Genomic DNA, 14,722 nt, shown 5'->3' with positions numbered 1-14,722 from the left:
AGTAGTTTGGCTTATAGAAACAAGTTTGATAACGAGTTTAACATGTAAAACAAGTTTGGTAAAAAGTTTGAAGTAGTTTGTTTGATAAAACAGCTAAAAGTATGGCAAATCAATTTGTTTGATAGTTATTAATCACATGTGATTAATCTAATAACTATAATGTTTCAACTTGTATTCCCCCCCTCCCCAAAAAAAAAAGCATTTAAAATCATTTAAAAGGTAGATTAAGGGGTATGAACTCACCGGTAGTGAGTGGTTTAGATGAACGAATGGTCTAGGATGCTAGGTGTCAAGTGAAGACTAGAGCACACACACGGATCCTAGTTAGCACATAATGACACATATATGCATCTAATTAGTGATTAAACAACAAATTAAGAAAATATAGACACCCTAGAACATGGAAAACACTTTGATTCAAGTGTTATAAGTACAAAGGGTTGCATCTAAGGGATGTAGGGCTTCAGCTTGGAGTTTACGGACCAAGTGTAAACTCCCCATGAGTTCACGGCCAAGGGTTTTGTGGCCCTAATGAGTTTACGGTCGTAATCTCATGGTAACTTGTACCATTTTGATGTTTAAGGTCCTTTACTCAATTTGGAAGTGTTCTCGACCTACTTCCAAGGCTAAGGAAGGAATTAGGGCTCACTTGCAACCATCATTAGGGTTTACGGCCCAAGGAGATTTCGTTGGTCGTAAACTCTCTTTTGATCTTGATTTTTTGTTGATTTTAAGGTGTAAAATAAGTGATTCAATCATATAACAAGTTACGGCAAGAGTACTTACTCATAAGAAGCTTGCAAGGGTGTTTAAGGTCCAAGAAAACTAGTGTGTGTTCTTGGTGTTCTTGGTGAAATGAAGAACACTTGAAGATCTATCAAAATGAAAGGATTTAATGGATGAAATCATGTGAAATCACTAGATAAAGTGTCATAACAACAAGTCAAGAGAAAGGATTCTTACATATTTGGAAGATTGGGACGAAGATCTTATGATACTTGAGAGAGAAATAGGGTTTCTAGCCTTGAAATGGAAGGGAATGATGAAACATGATGTAAAAGCATGCTTATATCATGAGTTCATAGCCATGGATGAGTTTACGACCCAAACTCATGGATTTGTTTGGTTTGCTTGACCTCTCGGTCCATCATCTCTACTGGTTCTTCCACGAAGTTGAGGTTCTCGTTGATATCAATCTCGTCGAGTGGGATTAGAAGAGTCTCATTGGATAGACACTTTTTCAAGTTCGAGATGTGGAAAGTAGAATGTAAGTTACTAAGTTCTTGGGGTAGATTGAGTTCGTAAGCTACAGAACCGATTCTAGCGAGAATCTCGAAAGGCCCTACGTATCTTGGATTTAGTTTTCCATGCCTTCCAAAACGTATCAAGCCCTTCCTGGGTGAGACTTTCAAAAGAACACGGTCTCCCACCTGGAATTCCAAAGGTTTCCTTCGTTTGCCTAGGTATATCTAGAGGCTTTTAATCGTTCACGAATCTGAACGATCTTCTCTGTCATCACTTGAATGATCTCTGGACCTTCAGAACAATTACCACTGCCCCTATCTCTAGATCGTGTATTGTATAGTTGGCTTAGAGTGTCTTAAGCTGACGGGAGGCATAGGAAATGACCTTACCTCGTTGCATCAGAACACAACCGAGCCCTTGATTGGATGCATCACAATAGACCACAGAGTCTTCTATTCCTTATGGGAGGGATAGTATCGGTGCGGTGCTTAAGGCTCGTTTCAGTGTTTGGAATGCTTTTTCTTGCTTCTCTTCCCAGTCAAAGGTCACGCCCTTCTGGGCCAAAGTCTTAAGATGTTTCACAATTCGAGAGAAGTTCTGAATGAACCTACGATAGTAGCCTGCGAGACCTAGAAATTGGCAAATTTCTATAGACGTCTTCAGTGCTGACCTGTTCTAAATGGCTTTGATTTTGGAAGGGTCCACATGAATTCCCTCTTCACTAACAACGTAACCCAGGAATTCGACTCTTCGAATCCAAAACTCGCATTTAGAGAACTTCACATAGAGGTTCTGTGATCGTAACATTTCCAAGATCTAACGTAGGTGCTGACTATGCTCTTCCTTACTACAAGAGTAGATAAGTATGTCACCTTTTAAGACAATGATGAACTGATCCAAGTAAGGATGGCATACCCTATTCATTAAGTTCATGAATATTGCGGGTGCACTGGGCAATCCGAATGGCTTCACTACAAACTCGTGGTGTCCGTAATGAGTTCGGAAGGGTATCTTCGGGACATCCTCCTCTAGCACTCGTAACTGGTGATACCTAGATTTCAGATCTATCTTTGAAAAGTAACTCGCCCCTTGAAGTTGGTCGAACAAATCGTCTATGCGAGGCAGACGGTAACGAGTCTTAACGGTAAGCTTGTTGAGCTCCCTGTAGTCAATGCACATACGAAACGATCCGTCTTTCTTCTTGACGAACAAGACCAATGCTCCCCAGGGTGAGAAACTTGGTCTAATAAAGCCCTTGCTGAGCAGTTCGTTAATTTGACAGGACAGTTCTTGCATCTCAGCAGGTGCTAGATGGTAGGGCGATTTGGCTACTGGGTAGCCCTTATTATTAAGTCGATTACGAACTCAACTTGACATCGCGGAGGTGATCCTGGGAGTTATTCTGGATAGATGTCGGGGACATCTAAAAGAAAGTATGATTACTCATGAATTATAGAAAGGATATGTACTTATGTTCTATCCGTATCTCTTGTCCCGATCGGCAAGAAAGGAATTTGTTTGGCCCCAAAGTTTATTCACATGGCAGCGCGATCACTCGTAGTCTTGGGCAGTCTCTGTCCTGAAGTTCATATTAGAAGTCATATTTGGTTCATCAATCACAGCTTCGCGTATACAAGTCGTATATAATTAGGACTGAAAAGGCAGTCGAATAAATGATTCTTCTCTAAGATCACATCCAAACAAGGAAAAGAAGTTAAAGCGGAATCATCAATTCTTAGCCTGTAGAACCTTGATTATATACTACCCTTGAGTATACATTCCTCAGCGATAAATTAACCACATGGGTGTTCGATTTTCACTTAACGTACAGTATGAGTGGTATTCCCGGGAGGTTTCTCCGGGAAGGATACGAACCATAAGATATTCTATGCATGAGTATCACGGAGTTCTGGAATGACGGCTTCGCTAGAAAGGCTGTTACGGGGAAAAGAATTTTCACACGAGACTAGCATTGAGAGGATCGAATTGACTCAAGTTACATGATAATGTCAGACTAATTAGAATAAAAGGTGTTAGACTAATTTAGAAAGGTGTTACAAAAACATAAGGAAACAACTTTGATAGAGTTTTAGTACTTTAGTTTATCTACAAGACTACTGTTGTGAACAAGGTATACTATAAAAAGCAAGTATACGCAACACGAGAGTCCCTTGACTACCGAGATCTCACAAAAGATAAGAATCAAGTCGCACTAGTTTTTACCAGTTTATAAGTCTACTATAAGGAAACGCCCTAGTATTTCAACGTGCATCCTGAGTAGTCTCTCTTACAGCAGTGATCCTTAGTATCTTCCCGTCTGCGCGAGAGTCCATTTTTATTGGACAATCCTTCTTGAGATGTCCTATATCGCCACATAAATGACATATCTGTCTTGTACCAGCGTTGATGGTGGAAGTTATGTGTCGGGTCGAAGTGATGTGGACACGAGTGCGTTCGTTGTTCTCCCCTTTTGGACAATTCCTTTTATAGTGTCCGGTTTCACCACAAACATAGCAAGACGGACTGACCCCGATGCTAGTGGCGTGGGAGATGGTTCGTGTCGGCGCTCTATAGACACGAGTAGTGTACCCCAGCCGGTTGCAATTGTTGCATTGCAAATCATGACAAACTCCGTGATGATGAAAATTAAACTTGTCACACTTCAGAAGTGTTCCCTCATATGGTTTGATCGGTGCTGAAGTGGTAAGGGTCGCCACTTGTTGCTGTTGCATGGCAAGTCTTTGAGATCGCTTGCGCTCCTTTTGGGCTTGACGCTTTCGTTTCTTATACTCAAATTTGTGACTTTGGGTGCTTGTAACAGTTATCATTTGTTAATTTCCTAGATTTTTACAACAACTTGAACTGGCAACACCTTTTACAACCTCGATTGCGTTACTAGCTTTGAAGTGTGCAAGGATAGCTGCCCCGACAACTATTACCGCATCTTGGAAGGTAGCAGCTTCTATATGAAGGATCGGGGTTTCGTCGTTTGGCTGACTATTTCTGGATGATGATATGATTCTATTATACGAAAGAAAAGGAGTTCGTGAGTGATTATGGTCATCACTAGATGTATTCTACTCATTTACGTAAATGTAAATTTTCCGTTTTGTTAAACTGTTCTCGATGGTTTGACCTACATCCTAATGATGCAGTACTGGTAAAGTGTTGAAGTAAGTTCATAGAATGGTTACTAGCCGATTGATATTTCGAACTAGGCTGTCGTTGGTTGGTGGATAACATGATCCAATCTTCGACAATAATTGGAAGTGATCCCTGAGCTAATTTACCACAACTCAATAATTTGACGGAAGTGAGCTTTAGATAGAATTCTATTCATAGTAGAATGAAAGTATTTAAACAAGGATTGTTACAGGAATTATCCGTTTGTCAATATCATTGATATTTAAGATGTAATAAGTTCGGGAAAAAATGACCTTCGAGTAGGTCTTACATCATATCCAAAGGGAAATGTTGACAGGTTAGAAGTCTAGTTAAAGTAGTTGAAAGATACAAATATTTTATAGACAAGTGCTTCATAGAGCACAGATACGAAAGGCTATTCCTTAAACCAAGAGAAAAGATGAGGTAGACATATTATACCGGCGGTGGGTACCCCTCGGGTGAACCCTCAAGCTTGCCAATTGACGCTCCATGTCGAGAAGGTGCCGTTCATAAACTCTCTGGCGAACCCAAAGTTCTATGACTTCATCCCGAGTCGCAGCAAGCTCTTGTTGCAGGGCCTTGTGGTCTGTCGCAGACCTCTCCCAATCATTTTCAAGATGAATGGTGCAAATGGTATGCATTCTCGCATTGGCATTAACTTCCGTGATTCGATGGAGAGTTGTCCTGCCATGAATTTCATTTCGAGTAACCCTGCGGACTAGGATTGGCAAGACTCTGTCTATTGAGCCTCCTTCACTCAGGTCGTAAAAGATTTTTTTTTCTATTGAATGGCATGGGATGATTTAGCTCTTGGCTCCATGTATCCAAGCTTTCTACCCAAGAAGGCGTCGGACCCTAAAAAACAGGACGAGGGTTAGGATTTGGAACAGGAGCCACCGGGGGTAGGTTATTAACCTCTGGCTCAGAGTCTGAACCATCAAAAAAGCCTTTAGCCTGGTGATCATCCAAAGGGATTTGGTGGTCATCTTTTGGCTCTGCTTCATGCCATCCTACATTGCCATGGTTAGGGAAGTACGGGTCGTTGTGCAGATGGAATTCAGCCATGTTATCTACACGAGAATAGGGATAAAGAAATAATTAATAGATGTACTAACTAAATAATTATAAAATGATCTTTATCAGTTACTTCAATACTTGTATAGTGCATACCAGTTATATGTAATCAAAACAAGATAGACCTTCGAATAGGTGACTTTAACTCCAAATCCACAAGGAATAGGGAGTTAAGAAAAGATTCACAGATTCTAAGTCTATGACATCCTAGTTACATATAACCTTAGTGTATCCATTTAACAACTATTGAGCTACTAATGAAGACATTTAGTTCTCAGATAAGTAATTATGGTAATACAAAATACTCCTATAGTATTTTAGGTTTATGTTTTGTTCTTATGTTTTCATTGTAGTCGTGTTGGTAAGTTTTTAGACTTGTTGCCACATCACAACCATTCTTGGGCATATGCTAATCACTTCTCGGACCAACATAGTTGATCAGGCTATTTCACTCCCAAAACTGACCATACATCCCCGAGTCTACTTGTGATGTTCAACAATCGTAATACTTTTGTATTGTCCTAGTCACACTGATTTTAGTATGAATGTAGGTATGTATACTTGGTTAAATATTTTAGTATTTAAAAGTATCAACTCTTGATCGAAGTATTTTAATCTCGCTGTGTTTATAGTTTGTATATCTTTTATGGGTTGATATACTTGACTCACTATAAACAATGCTCTGATACTAATCTGTCACACCCCAAAACCGGAATGGCGGAAACGTTTGAGGGTGGATGACATCATGTATAGTATCACAACAAACCATAATAGTAAACAAGATTTAAACATCATCCATTGCATTAATTAACATATTACTTAATACAAGTGTGTTCTGTGAAGTTTATAAGACACCAAAAATGTAAATCAAAATAAGAGATGAGTCATGAACGAGCTCCATCTTCTCAAAACCTGGTATCGTTACCTGTCTACTAATGACCTGAGAATACAATTTATTTTGAAAGCGTTGATTAGCTTTAAAGCTGGTGAGTCCATAAGCATTTTAGTGTCATTGTTTGTATGAAAATGTTTGTAAGTGTATGATGTATAAGTTTATAAATTTTTGTAGTAAATGTTTGATGTAGAAGTTTGTAAATGTATGAATCTCCTAGAAAATCATATATTTTCTATTAAATGTAGCCTTCTACCAAGGAATCAAATGTTATGTATGTTTGTTTCTTGTATGAATGTGTATTTTCCCAAAAGTGACTATCATTAACCAAAAATATAGTTTTTACATTACCCTTTATGTGAGAAGATCACATTGTTAAATGCAATGGGGAAATAATAAAGTAATGTAGTGTTATATTATTGTAGCTACTGCTGTACTATCTACCTTAATCTGGTTGTTAATTAAGGTGTAATGTGGAATGGTTGCACCATACTATCGACAAAGAACATAACAATGAAACATGTCAGAAGTAATGACATTTGGCACTCGTAGACTTGCAAGTCCCATTGTAGCGAACAACAAGGTGTAGGATAGTCAATCCAGTATAGATCTATACAAAAATTCATGCTTTCCCTCTAGGAGACTTTGGATACAAATCGAGCCATGACAGCGATGCCATGCCCTGAACAATGGTTCACATTTATGTTATAGCATACTTGTATACATATTGTATGTACTAGAGTATTGTATGTTCTCTCTATCTAGTATGTAGCATGTTCATTTGTATAGTGTAGTGTATGTATTGTTTCTCGTTATAGTATTCTCTATCTGTCTCTCATCATAGTATGTTTGTACAATTTCTCATAATAGTAAGTTCTCTTAGTTTCTCATCATAGTATATTTGTATAGTTTCTCATAATAGTAAGTTATGACTCATGAATGAACAGACTCTTTCTATGCTTCACTTAACTAGAAGTAATGAGTAGTAACGAGTTTAACATGTAAAAGAACTTTGGTAAATAGTTTGAAGTAGTTTGTTTGGTAAAATAGCTAAAAGTATGGCAAATCCATTTGTTTGATAGTTATTAATCACATGTGATTAATCTAATAACTATAATGTTTCAACTTGTGCCCCCCCCCCCCCCCCATAAAAGCATTTAAAATCATTTCATAGGTAGATTAAGGGGTATGAACTCACCTTTAGTGAGTGGTTTGGATGAACGAGTGGTCTAGGATTGTAGGTGTCAAGTGAAGACATGAGCACACACATGGATCCTATTTAGCACATAACGACACATATATGCATCTAATTAGTGATTAAACAACAAATTAAGCAAGAATAGACACCCTAGAACATGAAATACACTTTGATTCAAGTGTTATAAGTACAAAGGGTTGCATCTAAGAGTTATAGGGCTTCACCTTGGAGTTTACAGCCCAAGTATAAACTTCCCATGAGTTCACGGCCAAGGGTTTTGCGACCCTAATGAGTTTATAGTCGTAATCTCATGGTAACTTGTACCATTTTGATATTTAAGGTCCTTTACTAAATTTGGAAGTGTTCTAGACCTATTTCCAAGGCTAAGGAAGGAATTAGGGCTCATTTGCACCGATCATTACGGTTTACGGCCCAAGGAGATTTCCTTGTCCGTAAACTCTCTTTTGATCTTGATTTTGTGTTGATTTCAAGTTGTAAACTAAGTGATTCAATCATATAACAAGTTAAGGCAAGAATACTTACTTATTAGAAGCTTGCAAGGGTGTTTAAGGTCCAAGAACACTTGTGTGTGTTCTTGTGGTTCTTGGTGAAATGAAGAACAATCGAAGATCTATCAAAATGAAAGTATTTCATGGATGATATCATGTGAAATCACTAGATAAAGTGTGTAACAAAAAGTCAAGAGAAAGGATTGTTACATTTTTGGAAGATTGGGATGAAGATCTTATGATACATGAGAGAGAAATAGAGTTTCTAGCCTTGAATTAGAAGGAAATGATGAAAAATGATGTAAACACATGCTTATAGCATGAGTTCATTGCTGTGGATGAGTTTACGTCCCAAACTCATGAAGTTTGGCCGTAAACACCTCATAATGGGGTTTAAGGCTTGATTGTTGAACAGGAACCCTAGAAGATCCTTCCTAACATTTGATTCTTGACTGTCATATGACTAAAAACACCTAGACAGACTCTAAACAGTGTTAAAAGTTAGTAGAAATAAGTCTGACTCTAATTGAATTATTGGAATGTATAAGATAGAAGTTTTGGTTTGTCACAAAAACTAAGCATAACAACACCTCGTAATATGATACTAATCTCATTTCTTTTCAATTTGGAGAACCTTTATCTTTCTGCCTAGCAAATTCTTCTATTCATTCAGCTACTCTTTGAACTTTTCAAAAGTATTAGAACTCTATTTAATCTTATAAACAAAACCATATTTATTGAAACATCAGTAAATCATGACAAATAGAGTTATCATCCCTTGTGGTAGATCTGAAGAGTGCATCTCAAGAATATCATATATAATACAAGTCATCACTTGCCTCACATAAACATGTGAACAATGATTTGATTCATAATTTTCCAATGAACAAGAATCTCATATATAATACAATTCAAATTGTACGATTCCAAGTATCAGTCTAGTTGGTAATGAGATTTCCTTTCACTAGGTTAATTATAATGTTACCACAAGCGATATCATAAGAATGAAATCCACAATTAATATTTCTATTATTAGAAAGATAACCAACACTTTCATTAATGTCATTGCAAAGAAATAAGATAAGGCAACTATGTAAACCAAAACTTCATTCTATTTATTAAAAGAAAACTGGAACTTGTCTTTACAATGCATAAAATGAAAATTTTTATTTCTATACATTTCTGAAGAGTAATAGAAATCTATTAAATTATCCTAACTCCCTAGTAGTAGCTCCAAATTCTGACCATCGAACCATGTGACCAAATTCCATTTCCCACAATCAGATTTACCTCACTTCACTTAAGCTTCCTTCTTCCTCTTAGATCCTGCAATACCATCAAAATGTGATCACCAGATTATGTATTAAGAGTCTAAGAATAGGAACTTATAAAACAATGGAGTTAAAAATTGGATGTACAAGAAGTAGAGTTAAATGAATTGACTTTACCATCCTTGAGATCCTTCAGGTACTTTGGGCAGCTTTGCAACCAGTGTCCCTTCAATTGGAAATAGAAACAAATGGAATCTTTTGGTTTAACACATGGAATGATCCTAGAACAAGCCTTTATCTTAACCATACAATCAAACGGTTTGATCTTAGATGATCCATTTCCATTGGGAAGAGAAATCTTTTCTGGATCACCAATGTCACCATTGCCAATGTCCATGGAAACCTTGGAATCAGACCCTATAAGCATCTCTACTTCAAATGTGTTCTTAAGAATTTTTGCCTCAATAACCACCAACATTTGTGTTAGATCTATTGGGGTCACATCGAGATTCCTCATATGAAATTTCTCAACAAACTGACCATATGACTTAGGAAGTGAGATAAGAACCAAATAAATGGTTTGCTCCCTTGGAAATACGACACCCATCCTATCCAATTTGTCAATGTACGACTTCATTTTCAGAACGTGAACAAACACAAAATTTCCATCTTTATTTTTACATGCTAAAAGGGCTTGAGTTGTTTCATATATTTTAACTCGTGATGTTAGGAGAGTCATAGGAAGAGAAGGAAGTAGAAGAGTTGAAGAGAGACGATATCTATTTCCACCATTTCCTAAGGATGGGAATACATTTTCACATTGGCTTGAAAGTGGAAGATCATCCACAGAAGACTGAGGAAAACCATTTCCATAAGAACGAGGAAGACCATTATTATCTTGACTTGACATCTGATATTTGGGAGAATAGAGAATTAAAGTTAGTTGATTTTAATCCTTAATTATCAACCCATAATTAAATGAAGGCTAGGATCCATATTTTTTATTTGACCTTTAAAGAGGGATGCCATAATCAAATTCGAATGTATTTTAGATAGGTAGAGTCGTCTCAACAAATTCAATCACATGAAACACCTAGATCTTTTGAGATTCATTGAATCTTATCAATGACATGTTTAATCTCGATTATGCTTTTACCAATTGTGATTGGGATGCCGAAGATCACAATTAAGATGTGAATAACCATTCAAACCCACACAAACACCCTTAATCGATTTATGATCTCTCATTGATATTCCGGTTAACCACACACTTTCCATCAACAATCATAAACATGATTTGTTTCACTATTTCACCTTTATAGACCCAAATTAGTGTGTATGTTAACCACACACACTCCAGTAACGACTTATAAGGAAACAATGTGTGTTTTCATGGATTAGCATATAATTTCATATTTTTATTCCTAAAGTAACGAGAGTGGGATCTCTAAATGGTTTAGTTACTTTATAGTATCATACTTTTAAGAGTTTATGTCCTATCAAATCCGTTCAGCTAACGAGCCTCCACCATACAAGGGAGCGGTAAGTATGAGTGGATACCCATTAAACGGTCATTTTATTGGCCGCTTCCTTATACCTATTTTAGAGTATGACTTCGTGAAAGAGGCGTACTAGCGATTTGAGTATATTAAACTTTTAATCATATATATATATATATATATATATATATATATATATATATATATATATATATATATATATATATATATATATATATATATATATATATATATATATATATATATATATATATATATATATATATATATATTGTATAATATGAATTTTAAACTTTTCAAAATACTAGGCTTTAAAATTAAATTTTCGAATTAAGTAATTAATAATAATTAATTTTAAACGAAATAATGATTTAACCTTTTATCTTAATTAAACAATTAATTAAATAAATTTTAATCATATTATTTACCAATTAAACAATTAATTAATTAATTTAATTTCATGGATTAAATAATTATTTACCGACTGAAAATTAATTTAAATAATTCGAATTTAATCCTAATCCTTTATCCTTCTGTTGATCAATTCACTTTAGTTCACTATCAAATAGAAAACCTATGGCTGTGATACCAATGATGAGTTTTCTAGGTTATAAACAAAAGAAATACGTGTGGTAGAAAAACACTTACACCCTTAAGTTCAAATGCAACCTGGAATGGATCTATGTTTTCTTTATTGATAGCAACTACCTATGAGTATCAAGAAAACCCTAGGAGATAGAGGCTATACAATCAATATTTATATAAAATTAGGGTTACATACCTTTTGATTATTATTGTAAATAATCAAAGTAGCATCCTTCTTCTAGATCTTAGAAAGCTAGCACTAAAACAATGGATGCCTCTAATGGCTTGTACCTAAAACCCTAGTAGCAATAACACTTGAGGAGAGAGGAGACTAGGGCATAAATTCAGCTCTATGAAATCAAGTAAAGGTGTGTGTAAAATAGGTACACATGGTGTCCTATTTATACTTGCTCAGGAAACTGCCATGGAAATCGAAGTGTTCTTTGAATGATTAATTCTAATTAATCTTAGAATTAAATCCAAATCAATTCTAATTAATAAATTAATCACAACTATTTCCAATTAATATATTAATCATATAATATATTTATAAATAATATATTTCAATTTCCATTTAGTTTATTATTCATATAAGAAACTAATTACACTACAAGAAAAAGGGGTATCAGAGACAAACACAATCAGTCTCCAATGATCGATAATCAATCTCTGATGAGAATAAGAGACTGATTTAGCTAGTCCCCAAGACCTAGTCTTAGATTGTCGATTTTTTATGTATCTGAGACTGAACATCAATCCATAATACATCAAATTATCAAGGACAAAAAATCAGTCTTGGATAATATCTCATTTAGTCTCTAATTTTTTCATCAAATACCCAATTTGATGTCATATCAGTCCTTGATGTTATCTTTTAGGGACTGAATATTAGCTCTTAAGAATATATTATTCAGTCTCTAAGGTTTCATTGACATCTCTAATTTATGTGATATTAGTCCCTGATATTTGGGGAGGATCCGTCTATGGAATTAATTGGAAATAACTCCAACTTGGAAAATAACCGAGGGAACTTTTGTTTTACAACATGATAGTGCTACAAGTCTTGCATGTTTTCTGGGGAGTATCCTATCTTCAAGAAATATGTTAGTATCATAATTCTTGAAAAATATAAGGGTAAATCCCAACCTGATATTACACGTTAGTGCTATAAACTTAAGTAAATTACTGGGGAAAATCCTAATTTCATGATAACATAAAAATGTTATAAACTGTAGGTATTTCCTGGGGAAGATCCCAAATTGAGATACCGTGCATCCAAGCGAGGTGTAGAAACCTTAACTCATATAAAAGAGGTAATTAACTCTTTAAACCTTAGAGGGGATTAACAACCCTTATTCGTAGGAGATATGATCAATATCTACTCTTATTTACTAGGATACTTGCATATTGCAATCGTTATGAATTATAGAACGTTGTAGCTATGGAACTTTTAAGTACTAGGGTCCTCAAATGTCAAGATTCTTATGTGTTAGGATCCTTGGATCTTCATGGGTCAAGGTCCTTGTATGTCAGAATCCTTGTGTTTCAAGATCCTTGAGTCCCTACGCACAATAAACATTAGCTAGGGGTGGGCGTTAGTCTTGCTAACACCCCTCTGATGCTTAAGTTAGTCATGCATTAAAGAAGAGTAAACAATAATAATAGTTAAGGTAACAAATACGTGCACCATGAGTTTGTTGAAGAGTGACTAATCTTACTTACATATGATATGCTTTAAGATGTATAGCATTCCAGGATCTTGGTAAGATACTCCCATCAGGAGTAGCTAACCAGTATGTCCCCTTTCCTACTTCAACATCTATGAGATGTGGTCCTTCCCACTTAGGTGCCAGTTTACCTACGCTAGGATCCTTGGTGTTTTGGAATGTTTTCCTTAACACCAAGTCTCGTATCTGTAATCTTCTAAATTTTATATTCTTATTGTATGCCTTGGTGATTCTTTATTGATAAACAACGATGCGGATCTTGGCAAGATCCTTGAGTTTGTTAATAGTATCAAGATCCTGGGCTAGGATCTTGTTGTTGTTTTCTTGACTTTGATGTAGGTATCTTATTGTCAAGATCACTACTTTAGTAGGGATCATTGCTTCCGATCTAAACACCAAGGAATATGGGGTTCAACCTGTGGCTACTTTGGAAGTGGTTTTATCTGCCCATAGGATGAAAGGAAGTTCTTCTACCCATTTTCCTTTCTTTTCATCTAACCTTTTCTATGATTTTGTTGCTAGATTCTGCTTGACCATTGGCTTAAGGGTTAACGGGATTGGACATTATCATTTTGATTCCCCAACTCGTGCAAAAGTCTCTTGTCCTTTTGCTTATGAATTGGGATCCGTTGTCTCATATGATTATGGCATGGATCCCAAACATGATCAAGATATTGGATTTAATAAAACCACTTCATGAGTGTCCACGGGGAGATGATTGGATGTAGAGGTTCCATTGGTTGATGTAGGATATTGCAATGTCTTTGACAAGCATCACACTTTTTAGCACGTAGGAAGGAATCTGTCTTCATGGTTGGCCAGTAGTATCCTATTCTCAACACTTTGGAGCTTAAGGATCTGCCCTCAGTGTGATTTCTGCAATCTCCTTCATGTATATCCTTTAGAACTTCTGTAGCTTCATAATATTCTAAGCATCTAAGTTATGGACATGCCATGGATTTTTTATATATTTTACCTTGGATTAATACAAACCTTGAGACCCTTGTTCTGAATGCTCTGTCACTTTTTTCTTCTTTTGAGATCGTGCTATTCTGGCGGTATTCCATAAATAGGTTGGATCCAGGATCTTGAGTTTAGGGAAGGATCCCTGATGTTAGGATCTTGATAAGGGAGTTGAGGACCGGGGTCTTATATTGTAGCGATGTTGGTAGTTTCCTTGTGATTGTCGGGATCGTTCAGTCTTTTGGCAGGATTCTCAATCACTGGTATCTACACGTGGATTATCAGGATCCTGGTATCTGGCAGGATCCTAAGAGAAGATCCTAGATTGGCTAAAGCATTTGCTTCAGCATTGTCTTCTCTAGGAACTTGGTTTACGCTAAATGCTTCGAATGCGGAGGCTAAATTTTTGAGGATTTGTAGATATAGTTCTAGTCTTTCTCTTTTGCATAGGATCCATTAAAATGGATAGTCAATAATAAATAATCGATAAATACCTAAAGATCCTTAATTTAAAGATCCTTGGCTAACTGCAATCCCATGATTAGTGCATCATATTCTGCCTCATTGTTGGTT

The sequence above is a fragment of the Lactuca saligna genome, chromosome 8 (assembly GCF_052625555.1).
Source record: "Lactuca saligna cultivar CGN05327 chromosome 8, ASM5262555v1, whole genome shotgun sequence".
Classification (NCBI taxonomy): Eukaryota; Viridiplantae; Streptophyta; class Magnoliopsida; order Asterales; family Asteraceae; genus Lactuca; species Lactuca saligna.
The sequence above is the reverse complement of the archived record's forward strand: the minus strand, read 5'-3'. Positions refer to the sequence as shown.